We start from the raw sequence: 18,226 nt of genomic DNA on the forward strand, positions 1-18,226 counted from the left end.
GAGATCGATTCAGGCTCTGGCCTCCTCTCTAATAGCAGCCATTGGCCCTGTTTCTACCGTCCCTGCTCCAACTTCCACTGCCCAGTCCCATTCCCCTCAACCCCAACCTATCCCAAGCACACATACAGATGAGCATGCACACAAGACAACACCCAAGAGTGTCACAGGCAAACACAATCACCACACTTCATCCCACAGGCACTCACAAAAACACCATCCAGTTGCAGACATAAAAACATCCACTTCTTGCACTGTCTCCCCCTCCTCCCACTCCACCACCTCTCTCCCAGCCACCTCTACACTCACACCTGCATGCACTACATCATCATCCACTACCAGCATCATCGCCAAACCAAGCAGAACACACACCTCACTGGCAGACACCTCCACAACAGCCATGCACACGTCCCCTGTGTCCTCTCCCACTGTGTCTGTCCTCCCCTCCTAAACTGCACAAACACAAGCACTCAGACACCCAACAGCCATCCACCTCACAACAGCATACAGGCCGTGCACCTGCACCCAAAAGTAACAGACAGACACCTCAAACAACCACTCCCTCATTCTCCACTCCCATTCCTTCTCCCTCTTCCCACCCAATGTTCCTAAAAACTGTTCCTATCCACCATTGACCTCTTCCCTACCCCCCATCCTGCACTTATGGGCAGGGTATCATGAACCCAGCCTAGCACCTCAGCCACACAGTCCACGGGTCCAGTCCTACCCGCATCCACTCGTGGTGGAAAGGGATCCAGGCCACATGTACTGAAGGGGAAGGAGCCTGCACCAGCCGGCCTAAAGGGGAGGGAGACTGCCCCAGCCGGCAAGATGGGCAAGGAGCCCTCAACTGCCACCCAAAAGGCTAAGGAGTCTTCCCCAGCAGGCAGGAAGAGCAAGGAGCCTGCACCAGCAGGCAGGAAGAGCAAGGAGTTTGCACCAGCAGGCAGGAAGGGCAAGGAGCCTGGACCAGGAACTGTGACGGATCCCCCACCACCAACCATGGTTGTGCATCCATCCGAGGGTGCAGGGGATAAGCAGGAGCCTCCCCCCACCAGCAGCACCACCACTGTGCAGCCGTCCGAGGTTGCAGGGGATGGGCATGAGCATCCCCTCACCAGCAGCACCACCACTGTGCAGCCATCCTAGGTTGCAGGGGATGGGCAGGAGCCTCCCCCCACCAGCAGCACCACCACTGTGCAGCCGCCACCTCCGGCGGACGGTATCTAATCCTGCCTCCATGGGCTGCTGTGCGGCCTGTCAACTCCAGAACCAGTGGGGAAGACACGCACTTGAGAGACTGTGACCTTTCTCTCCCCAGGATCAAGCACAGGGCACGTTGCCCCCTCCAGAACCAGTGGGTAAGAAACCCACCTGAGAGAATGTGGCCCATCACTCCCCAGGATCAATCACAGGGCACGTTACCTCCCACAGAACCAGTGGGTAAGACACCCACCTGAGAGTCTGTGGCCCATCACGCCCCAGGACCAAACACAGGGCACGTTGCCCCCTCCAGAACCAGTGGGTAAGACACCCACCTGAGATACTGTGGCCCATCACTTCCCAGGATAAAACACAGGGCATGTTGCTCCCTCCAGAACCAGTGGTCTTGTTACATCTCCTGGCTGAGGTGCCTGTCTATTTACCAACTGATGCCCCTGCAGTGTCCTCTCTGTGTTGAAGCAGGTGACATGTGGCCTTGGACTTTGGCCTTTGGCCATGTGGCCCACGTAAATTGAGGACTAGGCTGTGTCCCTTGTTGTGTAAATATGTATATATCTTGCCTAACTTATTATTTCTACTGTGTTGATCTTATTACAAACATTTTGGAGAAATCGTTTTGTCTTTGCATTATTCAGCCGGGTTACGAGGTCAAATTGTTTTTTAATGCATATGACTGTGTATAATATGTGTGTGTGCGGTATGTGTTGTGCGTGTGTGTCACTCTTTTTCCTCCCCCCCCACCTTGTGTGCTAGGCGGCTGTACTCACCATCATCGTCTTCACTGCTGCTGGTGTTCGTGGTGGAGCAGAACATAGAATATCATCAGAAAAACATGCAGTTCTGGTTCCATGGCGGCGTGATTCTTTCCTGTGTCTCCAATGGAGAGTCCTTTCACTTCTGATCTCAGTTTCCGCCAGGCTTTTGATGTCGTTGGTACCGCCCCAGATGCATATGATTGTGTATATGGTGTGTGTGTGGGGTGTGTGTTGTGCGTGTGTGTGTCCCTCTCTTTTTCCTCCCCCTCCCTTGTGTGCTAGGCGGCTGTACTCACCGTCATCGTCTTCACTGCCGCTGGTGGAGCAGAACATAGAATATCATCGGAAAAACATGCAGTTCTGGTTCCATGGCGGCGTGATTCTTCCCTGTGTCTCCAATGGCGAGTCCTTTCACTTCTGATCTCAGTTTCTGCCAGGCTTTTGATGTTGTTGGTACCACCCCGGAAGAGGTGGCGGTTTGCAAGGTCTTAATATGGTGGGTGGAACATTGACTTCCCCCTGGCTGTAGGTGGCTACCGCCGTGGTGACTGTTGTTTCCGCCCTGGCGGTTGGTGTGGTACATTGGCTGCCTTTCAGGGATCTTTCCGCCATGGTCATAATTTGGCAGTAGTTACCGCCAGCCTGTTGGCAGTATTACCACCACTTTATCACCGATCGCCAGGGTCTTAAGAGGGCCTTAATGTCTCATGTTCCCTCGCAAGTCATAGAGCTACAACTTGATCCTTATAATTAAGTAGTCAAGTGATTATTGATCTAGCTTGAGCATCCAGGGAGATCTAGACATCAGCGAGCGGTGGGCTCTTTCAACATTAAGCACCTAGGAGAAAGAGTCCGCGCCAAAGAGTGTTTTAAGTTGCTTCTCAATGTAGTCCTCCATTCTTCCTGTGTTCGTGGACTCCAGGTCTCCTATGATGAGTAAGTTGTTATGGCACAATCACGCCTCCAAGTTTTCGCAATCACCCTAAGTATTTTTTCCGTATTGAGAAGTTGTTCACCTTTGGAGGCAGCTGTATCTTCCACAGTGGAGAGGCGTTGTACTGCTTCATTTAGTCGAACTTCATGTTTCTCCAGTTTGTGGGAAATGGAATCAAGTCTGGAGCACATAGTGTCCATTTTGGTCTCTATAGAGATCAGACTGTGTTTAATTACAAGAAGGAGCGTCTTCATGTCAGCATCATCTGTGTGTATCTCCACCATACTTGCCACCATACCAGCGGTACCCAAGCTGTCATTAGGGTCTTTTACAGTGAATAAAATTAAAGCTACGCTTGTTGTCTGTCTGTTTTACCTGTCCTTAGCAGAGCCTGATATGGCAGGTCTGGCAGGTATGTGGGTGTAGGGAGTGGCGCTGCTGTGGGGCGGAGTGTGAAGCAATTAGTTGTGCAGAATAGGGTGGTTACAAAGGTGGCAAAGTGTAGAAGGATGTACAAACAATATTTTTCAGCGGGTCTTCAACCGAAAACAATGGTCCAAGATCAGATCGCACGCAGTGATGCCAACTTAATAAATGACCTCCCGCTGGGAGTAGGTGGGAGCAGCGTTACAATGTCCCTTTCAGTATAGAAGTAGTGACAGTGGTATCATACATCACTCTCTGGTCCCCGTGTCTATGGGATCCTTTTAGTCCCTCTTCACCTCAGCACTGAGTGCATGCTTCCCCCACAGCAGCGCCCTATCACACCTGGCAAAGTGCAGTTAAGTTGGTGGCGCCAAGATGATCTGGAGTAACGTAGGTCTCATGCGTCAATGTGTCCTGCCCGATTTAGTGCTCACCTCCCCCATAGATCAGAGTGCCCCTATCTCCCCTGCCCCACACCGGATCAGGCCTGTAGAACAATATTTGGTGGAGGGTCTGCAGGCCTCGCCCATATAGTGTTCAGGGAGCTCCCATTCTTTGAGCGCTCAACAGCAACGGCCGTAGGTCCCAACAGCCACTGAATTAGAGGGGAATGTAGGTCACCAGTACTTACGATGCACAATGTTCCGCTGGGTAGTAGTGAACCAGGCTGCCTTGGTGGTTAGTCAGGTCACGCTTACGGCGCCATCAGCAAGTAGAGCGTTGTCTCTGTTCCTACTACCCAATCCTCACAGTCCTCATATCCGGTGCACTGTGCTGCGCCAAATGGAGGACAAACACGTAATCTACGGCCCGCAGGCAGCTCAGCGAGCTCGTCTCGTCCGCAGCTATGTCACCATAGTTCCAGATCAGCGCCTTGGGCTCATCCGGTATTGAATGCCAACCGACTCGGGGCAGTAAAGCAGCATAAAGTGCGAGTACGGGTCCCACAGAGCCATTTACCAAAGAGCGGATGTCATCCTGTGGCTCTCGGTTGCTCGGGAACCGCATCGGGTTTCCTACAGTGGAGGCAATCTTCCGTGTTCAGTGGCTTCTCAGTGCAAAAGATATTGAGTTCATTGTTCAGAACGTCGCTGATTTTATTGGGGGATACGCGGAGTGTAATTGGTTTTCCCGGAGGATGTCCGCAGACGGCAGGCGCCGCCTTAAAGTGCAGCCATCATGCGCACAGGCGCTCTGGCGCCCCCGACTCTACACTCCATAGTCTACCAAACATGACTGTCCATTCTTCACAGCCCTCAACTACAGCTCATAACAAGCGTGTGTCATGGACCCTGAAAAATGTGCCCACATCACTGCAACATTGAACACGATCCCCAGAGAGAACAAACTCTTGGATTTTTGACAGATTTTGATTGTGATTGGACAATGATCAAGATATAAAAACCAACTAAACTCAACAGCCTCGCAATGAAATACTCCACTAGGCATTTACGTCTTTAATGAGTGACATATAGATGTCTGTTACAGAATACTTTTAGGAAATGCATATATTAAATAAACTTATACCAAAATGTTTTTCAGCTATAATTTTCCCAAACGCAGTATCTCTTTTTAATGCACTAATTTATTTTGCTAAGATCCCACATCACACACATTCTCCTCAATCTGAACTGTGTTCCATGTCTAGTATTTTGTAGCTCCTATAGAATATTTCTGTCTTGTAAACTGCCTGTTGCTTTCCCCACTAAAGGCCAATGTCTTGTCATTTTTTCCAATTTTGTAGGTTGCGCTCTCCTGCTCGCCTGTCAGACTCCGTGTCCCTCTCTTCTTTCCACTAGCCAGAGTCATGAGCTTTATATACACTTTTACAAGAAAACCTTTACCGACATATAGCAAAAAATATTTATAACAGATGTAAGAACCAGTTTCTTATAAATCTAAGAACCAATGACTTCTCCCTTCAAGTAGATGAATATATTTTCCAAGAGAGCCATCTTGCTTGCACTGTGTTTGATTCATAAAGATTATTTAGTCAGTAAGCGGACTTACTCCTCAGTTCACAAGAGTATGCCAATCTACTCATTGTAAAAAAAAATAAAAAAAAACTTATGCAATTGCAAAACAAAAAAAACAAATTTTACATGCCCTTCTCATTCCAAAATTACTTGCATATCACCTTCTGAGTACAAGATTCTCTGTGGACAGAGTCCGTACGTGAACGGACATTTACTTAATTTTAGCAGCTTTTTTGATGAAAGATAACATTTCAAGTGTTTACTCCCACATTGCTGTGGTGTATCATTCATTTCTCATATTAAACTTGGATTACTGGTGAACTCTGTCATCTTCTTCCTGTGGGATTTCTGAGAATTTAAGAATGTGTAATGTTAGAAATCTTGCAATGTTCTTGCCATTCTGTTGCACCAAATATCATGCAAATATACTGTAATTCTAATGTGCTGTGCTGTTGAGCAAAGCACTGACAGCATCTGCTTGGTTGTAACCACTAAGGCCCAGTAGCTTGATCTTTGTGCGTCTTCCTCTGCAGATAAATCAGACTCCAGGTCCAGAGAATCCCATCTTCCTGCCGAGCGATAATGAATGGGACTGGATACTCGCCAAGATGTGGGTGAAGAGTGCCAGTTTTGCCACCCATCAGGCTCTGTGCCACTTCCTGAACACACATGCTTTCGCGGAGGTGTTTTGTGTTGCTACATTGAGGCAGTTACCAATGTCTCACCCTCTGTATAAGGTAAGAAAGTTGAATTAGATGGTGTAACGAAACTATGAATTCCAAGCTCAGTAAATTGACAGTACAGATGGGACACACTATTATTGAGCTGTTCATGCTGCCCAAACACTGTTAGGCACAAAACAGCATGAACGACTGAGATTCTTGGTTGACTGAACATTAACAGAAGAGTATTACAACTATGTTACAGAGGGCCTGAGGTACTGATGGTAGAAAATCTGTCTGAAGCACCAGCTTGCATCTCCAATAACTAGAATCCACCTGTCTCTCTTCAGCTCCTGATCCCGCACCATCGCTATACTTTGCAAATCAATGTGCTTGCCAGAGAACTTCTTATTGGACAGGGAGGAACCTTTGATAAGGTAAGAAGAGGGCTCCTCGTTGAGATCACCTCTGTTGCTGGCATCCGAAAGAAGCCATGATGAAGATAGATAACATAATGTATTTATAAAGTGTGTGTGTTCACCCTTCAACCTCTTCGTGTTGAAATAACAGATGTTTATTGTTACTCAACTTAGTTGTATTTATTGAATAATCATGAAAGGTTGAATGGAACTGCTGGGCTTCAAACCTGTGACCATGAAGTCAAACCCACATCCATGGAGTGAATGCATTAGTCCTTTGAGCCACCAGATCCATTTTTATCAGGTGGATGGAACGAGGACTACGTTCTCGAGGTGAGGAGCACAGATTGTGGAAAATAACAATGGGATTTTCTAGGAGTAGGATGAGCTTTTAAACACACATACCTGACTATATTACAAATATAATGCAGCCATTCTCCACAGGCTAGTTATTTTATTGTCTTTGCCAAAAAGTTATTTTGTTAGCTTATTTGTATGTGAATGTCAGCCTACAAAGGAATGTTCACAGTCCCCATCAGACATAAAAATATCCATTAAATGATACAGGATGAGGGATTATTGTTTGGTCTTTTAAAAGGCTCAAAGCCCCTGAGCATAGACAGGTGTTTGTACTAGAAGAAACTGCGTTTAGCAGCTAATCGCTGCCAATACTTCTATCGCTCTATTTCCATCTCTCTGCATGCAGTGCATTGGTATGTGATCGTGGTAATGGACACGTCTCCTAGAACTGAAGAACATTTACACAACATATCACTGACACCTGCATTGTCCAGGTGTTGCTAATTCTCAAATGAGAGACACCAAACGTGAAATGGAAGTTTGCATATTTTCGCTTTTGCCTGTACAAGCCTTACACATAAGCCTGGAAAATAAACTATTGCCTCTTGTAGCACAACTTTACTTGCCCTGGAAAAGAGACTCTTTGTGTCCTGTCCTTTAAATAACCCAGACAGGAAGCAGTCTAGCCCTGGTTTGTAGACCCTGCGTATGAGCACCCCAGTGTGTAAGTTAGAGGCACTCTTGTCCTTGCTTATAGATTGGCATCATCATACCCTTTATAATCTAGCTTGGGGCAGTGGATTTATCTCCCTCATTTGCCAGGGTTGCTTGAGTACGTCCTCACAACATTGCTCCTGTGGGACTTAATTCATGTGCAGATTTGTGGGCATTTTTATCACTTGACAAGGACCTTCTTCTAACCTATCTTTCTCTAAATAGGTACCGGCTTGAAGTCTCTCAACATATGGGAGAAGTGATGTAATTGCGTCAACAAATACATTGCAGAACTGCCATATGTTTGGGTATGTGGTGCTGGGATCACCACCACGAGTTCTTATAGTCAAACCCTGAGCAGAACACTTCACTTGCAATAACATGTTGGTTGCTTAAAGGTATACTACACTGAAGCACAACCTATAACATTAACCTGTTACTAACTCTAAACCGGAGACATACATTTGTCATACACCCAGTACAATATAAAAAAGCGTCAGCATAATGACTTACTGCACCAACCATTAGCAGACAACACACAAACACATTAGACGCCACTCCACTATACTATAGACCTTGAACACACCCTCGGTGTCACTGCATCACAAAGAAGACATTAGACAGGACCGTGCCATTCCTGAAACATTCAAATAAGTACATCAATTGTGCTTAAAACCCAGTCCATCTTTAAGCAATGGCAGCTGGACTTTTACTTTCCTGTGGAATGTATTAGAATTTGGTTCTATCCTCCAGCAGTGCCTCAGTGTACAGTATCATACACCCAGAGCTACATGAGTCAAACATTGGGACACTCTCTAAACAGAGCAGAATGCAATATCCAAAATGCATAAATTGATGAGTTTGGTCGATGAGTAAGCCGATCAAGAACAACTCTCCAGAAAATCGAATTTTTATTCACAGAACACAGCGATTGGGGGACCAGGTTTTAATGACCTTATAGCAAGACAAATGGAGTCTGTGACCTACACATCCATGTGCATCCCTGACGATCTCAAAACCCGTGGAGTCGAGTCCTTGCCCAACTTTTACTACAGAGATGACGGGTTGAAGATCTGGTCAGCCATTGAGAGGTGAGGCATGGTTTGTTTGTCCCTGGTGGGTTGTTGTTGCTTCCAGTGATGAGTTATATTTTCTTTCTTTCTTTTTTTCATAAACCTGTTTGTTGATTTTTAACATGTAAAAAATCAAGTACCAGTGCAGGCAACGCACAATTATTCACACGCTCAGGGAATAACACAGCTTAACAGCTTAAGACACTGTTGGGGTTGTCGAGGTCACTAGGATTTCATGTATCTGCAAGCCTCTAATGCGCAGCATTGGAATAGTGCTACCACTGGCCCCAGATTTTTCTTTGTTGATTTTTCATAATCCTTTGATTCAAAGCGGTGTATGTGGCAATTACCACAGGCAAGACAAAACTGATGATGGTTTAGCCACATTAAAGTGTAAAAAATACATATAAGATCAAAAATACCTATGAGATATACTCCACTGCTATGAACCAAGTACAGGAATTTGCTTATTTAAAAATTGATTTTGCCAGTGTCTTAAAATGGAAAAACCAATTGTATAGATCCAGAAGTGTTGTGATTAAACTTTTCTGTGGGATCTGCACTTTGTCCGTGATAAAGGCTGTTATTTACATCGGCAGGAGAGGAAGAGTGGGAGCAGGGCCAAAACCTCATACTGTATGGCGCTGAACTATTGGGGTTACACCATGTGTTTGACTTGCATAAATGTGAAGTAATGTTTCTGGAATGCCTTCTTCGAATGTCCATTAGAGGTCCGACTATCCCAATATTGATGGATCTTAGAATTTTGGACATCACATCAGTCGGCAAACTAAGATGTGATATTCATTGGTGCTACTGTGGGGGACATCAGAGCTAAGTTATTTTCAGTGGCGGCCAGTAATTTTAGGAGGGAGGGATTGGGCAGGACACACAGGCACACATGCACACTCATTCATTCACACATGCACTCACACACACAATCACAACACTCGTTATCAAATATTCAAACATACATAAACGCACTTAAAAAATAAATAAATTAATTAAAAAAAAAAAACTCACACAGATACCTTCATCTCTGCCTCGGAGTACCCAGGAGGGTTGGGACTGCTGCCTTCCCTCACTGGCTGACTTCAGGTCAGCCAATGAGGGAAGGCAGCAGTTCCAACTCGTCACAGAGTGGAATAGGGTCCGTGAGACTGCTGACCCCAAACCACGCTGTGATGAGGTGTCACTGAATGACATTCGGCCCTGAGAACTTCAGGGCATAAAACTGAAGCGCCCTGGTCTGAAGCAATCAGTGATGTTCCCCCCTTGACATTTGATCAGCCTGACAGACAACCTTCTTGAGGGGCAACAGGTGGGGGGTGGCCCGTCAGCCCCAAAGGATGGGCTGTGGCTGGTTATTTTCGAGAGACGTTTTTGGAAGTCCTGAGCCAGAGAGTATCCGCTTATTGCATTAGCTGATGCACACTCATGAGTTGCTTTATGACCTGGGTATGTTTCAGTTGTAGTCTTCTGACTCGATTACCACAGGGTCTGCTGAAAAAAGTGAAGATGGAAACAAAATTTGGCTACGGTGGATTGGAGGCAATGAATGAAAACCCAAATGAACAGGAGACTAACCTGGAGTTTCCGAGTAGAATATCTATACCAAATCCAGACCATCATTTAAATGGTATAGAACCAGATGTAGTCAAAGTTTATATCTCACATTTAGATCCGGAATTCTACCACTGAAAAAGCTCATCTTTAAAAGGGAGAGTGTCTGTTCACAATCAAAATACTATAATTTCTTGTTTGAATAAGAGAGAGGATAAGGTGCACTTTTTGTTTTTTTGCCTAGCTTCTACCAACCCCAGAAAAGAAAATGACTGAAAAATTGTTCATTTAAAACTACCTCTAAAGTTTGATCTTTCTCCCTCTCACATTTTCTCTTGTCAGCTTGAAATCTTAAGAGATGTTTTTAAGAGTGAAACATATTTTACTTTTTCCCCCATTTTGGGAGGTTTGGGAGTGTCTTTTTATAATAACATGATGGGAAATGTTTATTGATGGCAGGGTTGTGGTGGGGTTTTACTACGTTTTTCACATTAATTCGAACGAGAATGGGTGTTTTCCAAATTATATTTTTAAATATTGTATTTATCAAGCTTGCCCATTGCATTTGTTTTAAATTTTATGGGCCCTGTCCCGAAATAATCTTAATTGAGTAAGTCACTAACTTCATCAGCGATGTTAGGAAAAATCATGCTTCTCCTAGAAGGCAAGGTTCTTCGTGGCACAGCTTCAAAGGAAAGACTGAGGGCCTGATTTAGACCCTAGTGGTAACGGTCCCGCTGTCATTTTAACATCAGATTTCCCATCAGTCGACTTGGTGCTCTGACCGCCCTATTCAGATGTTGGCGATTCCATAGCAAAAAACCACAAGGAACCTCTGTCGCCACTAGGAATCACCACCCACGGCAAGGGCGGCATAGGCAAAAGTAGCCGGTGGCAGGAATCTAGCCCCTTTTACTGCCAAGCCAATCTTGATGCGCCTTGCAGCCAACTCAACTGTGGCAGCCAAGCCGCCACACCTGAATTGGTGGATTGAGAGGGATATAAGCACAAAACGTACCTTTTTCCACTTTTCCCATTGCCTAATGCCATGAATCAGATCGTACAAGTACAACCTTTGATGCTGCTACTGGACCAAAATGAAAATCAACCTCGTCGTTTCCAGAACAGAAAGTAATTCACTGTTTTACCTGTCATCCTCAGAAATTTCGCTGTACATTAGCACTGGACTCGAGCATGTTTAACAAATACTTGCAAGCAATATAACAATGATGTGCAATGCATATATGTGTAATGTTGTAGTTAAAAAATGTTTATATAACATGCCTAAAGATATAAGTAACACATACCAATCTGGTACTAACTGCCTTCATGGCAATGGACACCGACAAAAAAGTCACAGCAATCCCAAATCGAAACGTGTCCATACAGGTGTGTGCAATATTTTTTCCTAAACTACCATATCATATACATAAAGAGCATACCCAATAGGAACTATTGAAATCCATGATACTGTAGCAATTGGACTACAAAATGCTGCAAGTGGGTGTACACAGATTGTACAACCATTCTTACCTCTAACCTGCAAACATGTCAGAGATGTATGAAGGTCACATGTCCCCTTGGTTTATGCAATTTATGAAAACATTAGATGTCATTGAACTTTAAAGTGTCAGGTTCCCCATGTAATGCAATTCAGTAATGCAACCTGGCCTACAGAGATAGTCTGCAATAGGTCAACAGCCTCCACATTGAATACATCCTGGGAGGCAGGGGCGGGAATAGGTGCCTGCAGCAAAGGTGGTCACCCCTTTTAGGGGGGGGGGGAGCTACGGTTAACTGGGGGAGAAAGAGGGAGGGTGGAGATTGAACCAGTGTCAAGCTTCTTCCCCACCGATGTGGCCACTGTCTCCTTCACCTCGCCCAGATGATGTTGAAAAGACAGATACAACAGTTTGAGCGTATCTGTGTAAATACAATTAAGCATAAACTTTGCTCACAAAACATTTGCCAAATCTCCATTCTAAACCAGCTTCAAGGCTCTCAAACCTGTCTTCTTTATCATCAGTATTTCATGCATGTAGGGATAAATTCCACAAACCATTTGCTCACACTCTAGAAATTTCCCATACTAGCTCCCATATCAGGTATGCCTTTTATCTCTTATCCACTTTTCATTCCCTGCATGCCAATAGGCTTTGGCAGCATGAGTAAATACATAGGCCTGGACACACTCCTAACCCACTTGAATACAGAGAAAAAACATTTACACATTTCTAAAAGAATCATGTTTTGGGTCTAATATTGACTTATCAAGACAGGATACTCCAATGTGATGTAATCTTCTATCTGCAAATGCCATTTTAAGTATCACTTTTCTCACCATTATTGCTTTCTCATCTGGACATAACTCAGGAAAATTAAATGTCAATTGGGGTATGTGTAACTTTGTCACCAATTTGGCACATTCCTGTCTGTTTCAATCAATACAGTTTGGCATAAACATTTCATGCTGGGTGACACAAAATGGCTTACATGTACATGTGGGAAGGACTAAGGCTTCATGACAATTCACTACTGTTTATATGAAAATAATTGAATTTTGCTGTTGAAATACATTTCTAAAATATTTCAGATTAGTAATGATTCCATTGTACACATGTTTCCAGTCAACTTGGTGCAGATGTTAATGATCATATTGTCATTGTACCAACTTAACAATGTACAGTCTAAAACATTAACTGTTTCATAAGTGGTGAGTATGCCAGGTCACCAGTAACAGGGCCTACATCATCTACTCACGTTTGTGATGGAGCATTTCACCTGACCCAATCCTCAAATTGGGCATGTTTGGTACAAATGTCCCTCACAACATGGAGAAAATGCAGGTACCCCTTTTTTACATGCAGCCATGTGTTCGCTCAAAACAGTTCTTGACTTGTGACAAAGAATCTAGCGACAACCTTTAGCAAAAAATGATACACCAAACACAGCATCAAACACCATTTGAAAAACTTACACCTCCAGAAATCTTTGTCTGCATTGGATGTTTGTCAGCCATCATGTTAATGCCAAACAACCTTGTTGTAAATTAAAAAAAGGTTAAAGAACAGGAATAGCTACATACATACCTCAGTCCCTTGATGTTGCTGTTGGGCCCCCAACTGCCCATGAAGCTCTGGATAGGCTGCTGCAATGAGGTGGGCCATTAGGGGGGTCAGTGTGCCGCTTACATGCTTGCCTTGGTGGGAGGCCCGGCCAAGCTGGACTTGGGCTTACTTTCTGGTCCAGCTTTGGAGGTCCTTCCAGGCTGGCCGCTTAAAGACCACCAGGGTCCACACTTTCTTTGCAAAGGCCTTCCGTATGTCCTGCTTCTGATGGGCGTTGACCTGTATCCCCTTCTGTGCCCAGGACGTAATGGTTACGTCCTGAAGCACAGTGCTCGTGTGCCCAGGACGTAACCATTACGTCCTGTGCACAGAGCCCAGAGGTTGCTCTAGCTCTCCCTTTGTGGGGTTCCCCCCACCCCCTCAAGGCAGGGAGGGAAGGAGAAGACCACCCCCTTCAACCCCGACCCCCTCCACCCTCCACCCCCCCTGTGATGTCAGCACGCGATTGCGCGCTGATTGTCACAGAGGCCTCCTCCCTGAGCTTCCAGCGCGATCGGAAGAGAAATGCAAAGCATTTCTCTTCCGATCACGTGGGGGAGGCCATAGAGGCTTCAAAGGGAAGGAAAGGAATTTCCTTCCCTTTTAAAGTCTCTCTCTGCGTTTCAAAAGCCGAATTGTAAAGCAATCCGGCTTTTGAAACGCCCACTAGACACCAGGGATTTATTTTTTAAATTAAACTGGCATGAGGGGAGCGACCCCTTGGGCAAGGGTCGCTCCCAGGGGGGGCATTTTTTTTTTAGGCCTTTTCTGCCCCCCTGGTGGCAGATCGGCCTATTATTAGGCTGATCTGCCCCCAGGGGGGGCAGAAACCTCTAGGCACCAGGGATAATTTTTGTTTTTTTTGTTTTGTTTTTGATTTTAGAGGTGGGGAGCGACCCCTTATGCAAGGGTCACTCCCCTGGAGGGGCAAATTGTATTTAGGCCATTTCTGCCCGCTTTGGGGGCAGATTTGAGGTCAATCTGCCCCCAAGGGGGGCAAAAACCACTAGGCACCGGGGATCTTTTTTTTTTGTGCTGTCACGCAAGGGGAGCGACCCCGTAGGCAAGGGTCGCTCCCCGGGGGGTGGGGCAGGCAGGGGCGCAAATTTATTTTAGGCCATTTCTGCCCCCCCTATGGGCAGATCGGCCTATTGTTATTAGGCCGATCTGCCCCTAGGGGGGGCAGAAACCTCTAGGCGCCAGGGCTAATTTGTTTTTGTGGTTTTTTTTGTTTGTTTTTTTAGAGATGGGGAGCGACCCATTAGGCAAGGGTCGCCCCCCTGGGGGGCAAATTGTATTTAGACCATTTCGGCTGATTTTAGGTCAATCTGCCCCCAAGGGGGGCAGAAACCACTAGGCACCGGGGATCTTGTTTTTTGCACCAATGTCACGCATGGGGAGCGACCCTGTAGGCAAGGGTCGCTCCTCGGGGGGGTTGGGGGGCAAATTTATTTTAGGCCATTTCTGCCCCCCCTGGGGCCGGCTGAGCTAGAGGCCAAAATCTACAGGTAGACACTTTGCAAAAAACACCTCAGTTTTCTGTGAAAAAATGTGATGTGTCCACGTTGTGTTTTGGGCCATTTCCTTTTGTGGGCGCTAGGCCTACCCACACAAGTGAGGTACCATTTTTATCGGGAGACTTGGGGGAACACAGAATAGCAAAACAAGTGTTATTGCCCCTTGTCTTTCTCTACATTTTTTCCTTCCAAATGTAAGGCAGTGTGTAAAAAAGACGTCTATTTGAGAAATGCCCTGTAATTCACATGCTAGTATTGGCACCCCGGAATTCAATGATGTGCAAATAACCACTGCTTCTCAACACCTTATCTTGTGCCCATTTTGGAAATACAAAGGTTTTCTTGATACCTATTTTTCACTTTTTATATTTCAGCAAATTAATTGCTGTATACCCGGTATAGAATAAAAACCCATTGCTAGGTGCAGCTCATTTATTGGCTCTGGGTACCTAGAGTTCTTGATGAACCTACAAGCCCTTTATATTCCCGCAACCAGAGGAGTCCAGCTGACGTAACGGTATATTGCTTTAAAAAATCGGACATCGCAGGAAAATGTTACAGAGTAAAACGTGGAGAAAAATTGCTGTTTTTTTACCTCAATTTCAATAGTTGTTTATTTGAGCTGTTATTTTCTGTAGGAAACACTTGTAGGATCCACACAAATGACCCCTTGATGAATTCAGAATTTTGTCTACTTTTCAGAAAAGTTTAGCCTTCTGGGATCCAGCATTGCTTTCTTACCCATTTTGGTCACTAACTGGAAGGAGGCTGAAAGCACAAAAAATAGTAAAGATGGGGTATGTCCCAGTAAAATGTCAAAGTTGTATTGAAAAATTGGGTTTTCCAATTCAAGTCTGACTGTTCCTGAAAGCTGGGAAAATGGTGATCTTGCCACTGCAAACCCTTTGTTGGTGCCATTTTCAGGGGAAAAACCACGAGCTGCCTTCTGCAGCCCTTTTTTCCCATTTGTTTGAAAAAAACACAATTTTCACTGTATTTTGGCTAATTTCTTTGTCTCCTTCAGGGGAACCCACAAAGTCTGGGTACCTCTAGAATCCCTAGGATGTTGGAAAAAAGGACGCAAATTTGGCGTGGGTAGCTTATGTGAACAAAACGTTATGAGGGCATAAGCGCAAACTGACCCAAATAGCCAAAAAAAGGCTCGGCACAGGAGGGGGAAAAGGCCTGGCAGCGAAGGGGGTATAGGCAACAATAAGTAACAACAAAAGATGTTTTGAATTATTTAGTTTGTAGTTCAGTAACACAATGTTTTGCATCTCACATGCATTCCCAGAACACTCAATAAAGATTATTTACAAACATTTCAAGGTTCTTAGGAAACACTCATTTGCAGTGATTGTAGAGTACCATCAACACTTTCTTTCTTCTCATGTTACCAATACAAGACATGAACATCATCTAGGCCATTGCTATGAAATATTTCATGTTGTGAGATACACTCCATATTAGTCCAACTCATCGTGAGGCACTAAAGGCTAAACAACCAGTACATTATTTGTATATAAACACACGCTGTCTTCATGCCTAATCTTCTAAGAGTCAGATACTATGATTTGCAGCACATATACTGACTAAGGGTAGTATGGCAGAGCTACCATGTGTCAGTGAGAACATGGTTTCTGGGTGATGTATGAACAAGTGTGTATACAATAGTAATGGGACATACTTGTATGGGTGCTTGAGAGCCTATGTCTTTCAGGTGACTTCATTTCAATGCACAGACATTTCTTACATCCTCAGGCAACATCCTGTACCCAGCTAAATCATTCAGTTCAATACTCTCCAATCACAACATTTCACTCATGAACATAAAGGGACGAAATAGCTATGGACACAGAAAGAACAAATTACTTTGGCAAACATTTCCCCCTGTTCCTCTGGTTTCCCGTATAGCTGACTGTGCTGGGACAGAACGTCCCTGGTGAGGAGTTCCAACCACTCAAGGGCGAAGACAGAGGCCCTGTCACCTTCTTTGCTTGGCATCCTGGCTCCCAGAGGTCGATAGCAGGATTGAGGAGTTCCTAATGGCTGTAGTGTTAGGAGACAAGTGAACTATTTTTCAATATGCTGCATACAAGTACACAGCGTACAAGATCTGTGACTGAGACATCCATTGGCTTTCATATGTAGCCGTCATGCACATTAGCTTATGGTAGTGTCTGCCGTGGAGTGTTCCACCTACTACGCTGTCAACTTCTACTGACGTCTATCAGCTAGCCAATGTCCTGGCACAAGGTCAGAAACCCATCATTTTAGGATGTGAAGCTGTGTGTTTTTTAAATGTTTGTGTGTCACCAGCACTCAAAATGGAGGCTAGTTTGTATATAATAGTCGGGTATGAACTGGCAAAATATAATACAATAAATAGTGAACCATGACTGTGTTTAGGATCGATAGTGCTGTGATCCATGTAATACCTCAGTTGAGGAAAAAATAATGTGCAAATAATACATCTCAAATGTATTATTTGCACATAGCAAAAGAAATCAGGCATGTAAAAATGTGAGTTTCAAAGTAGAAACAATTTGATAACAATATGGGCCTCATTACAACCCTGGTGGTCTTAAGACCACCAGGGTCGCGGTGGTGGTCCAACCACCACATTATAACTGTGGCGGTAGTGCCATGGTTGGACCGCCAGCACTGCTGGTTTTCCTCGCCCTGGGGATTACGATTCCCTTCTCTGCCAGCGGTTACGTGGCAGTAGCACCACTATGTAACTGCTGGCGGAAACGGGGTACAGGGTGCCTCATGGAGGCCTCTGCACTGCCCATGCACTGCCCCCATTGCCAGCCCCATCGCAATGATCACTGTCTGCTTTGCAGTGAACATCGCGACAGGTGCTGGTGCACCCTATGCACCACAGCATTGCCTCAGGCTCTATTATGAGCCGGCGTCAATGTTGTAGGGCGTTTAAACTCTTAATGGGGCCTGCAGAAAGGCGGCCGCACTGGTGGCAACCAGACCGTCGGGACTTCGGCGGATTGCCTTTTCCGTCCGCCAAAGTCATAATGACCCCTATGTGTACATATATGACACAATGAGATTCCTAATGTTCCCCAGACATAAGATGTGTGTTGATTATCAAAGTATGGTGTGACCATTTAAAGCGATAATTTGTTTTTCATACATGCAGACATTTTGCTAATATTGGATCAATCAATGTCAATGCACACATCAATACATTTACGTACATGAATGAAGTTGCATCACCATTTTTGGATTCCCCACCATGAACTCTCCGTCAACCCAGACAGGTAGGTACATGGTCAGGCAGGCTCTGAGACCTAAGCCTGAAGTTTGTAACTGACAGGTCATAGGTCATAACACTTAGCTGACAGGCAAATTCACAAATAGGAAAACTTAGATCAGATCAAACAGATAGGCACAGGAACACCACAATGGTCACCGGTGATTGGCCCCAATAAAACACACATAGCTAGAGGCATCTGTGCATTCCTAAAAACACCATAAAGTTAGATGCCACATGTAGTTAGGATCACTTAGCCAATCAGAACACAGCACATACTGGTCAACG

At 45.1% G+C, this 18,226-nt stretch overlaps 1 pseudogene; it reads left to right on the top strand.

Annotated features, from left to right (window-relative positions):
• LOC138267086 (polyunsaturated fatty acid lipoxygenase ALOX15B-like) overlaps window positions 1–18,226 on the top strand; it is a 235,399-nt pseudogene that overhangs the window by 121,257 nt on the left and 95,916 nt on the right.

The sequence above is a fragment of the Pleurodeles waltl genome, chromosome 12 (genome assembly GCF_031143425.1).
Source record: "Pleurodeles waltl isolate 20211129_DDA chromosome 12, aPleWal1.hap1.20221129, whole genome shotgun sequence".
NCBI lineage: Eukaryota > Metazoa > Chordata > Amphibia > Caudata > Salamandridae > Pleurodeles > Pleurodeles waltl.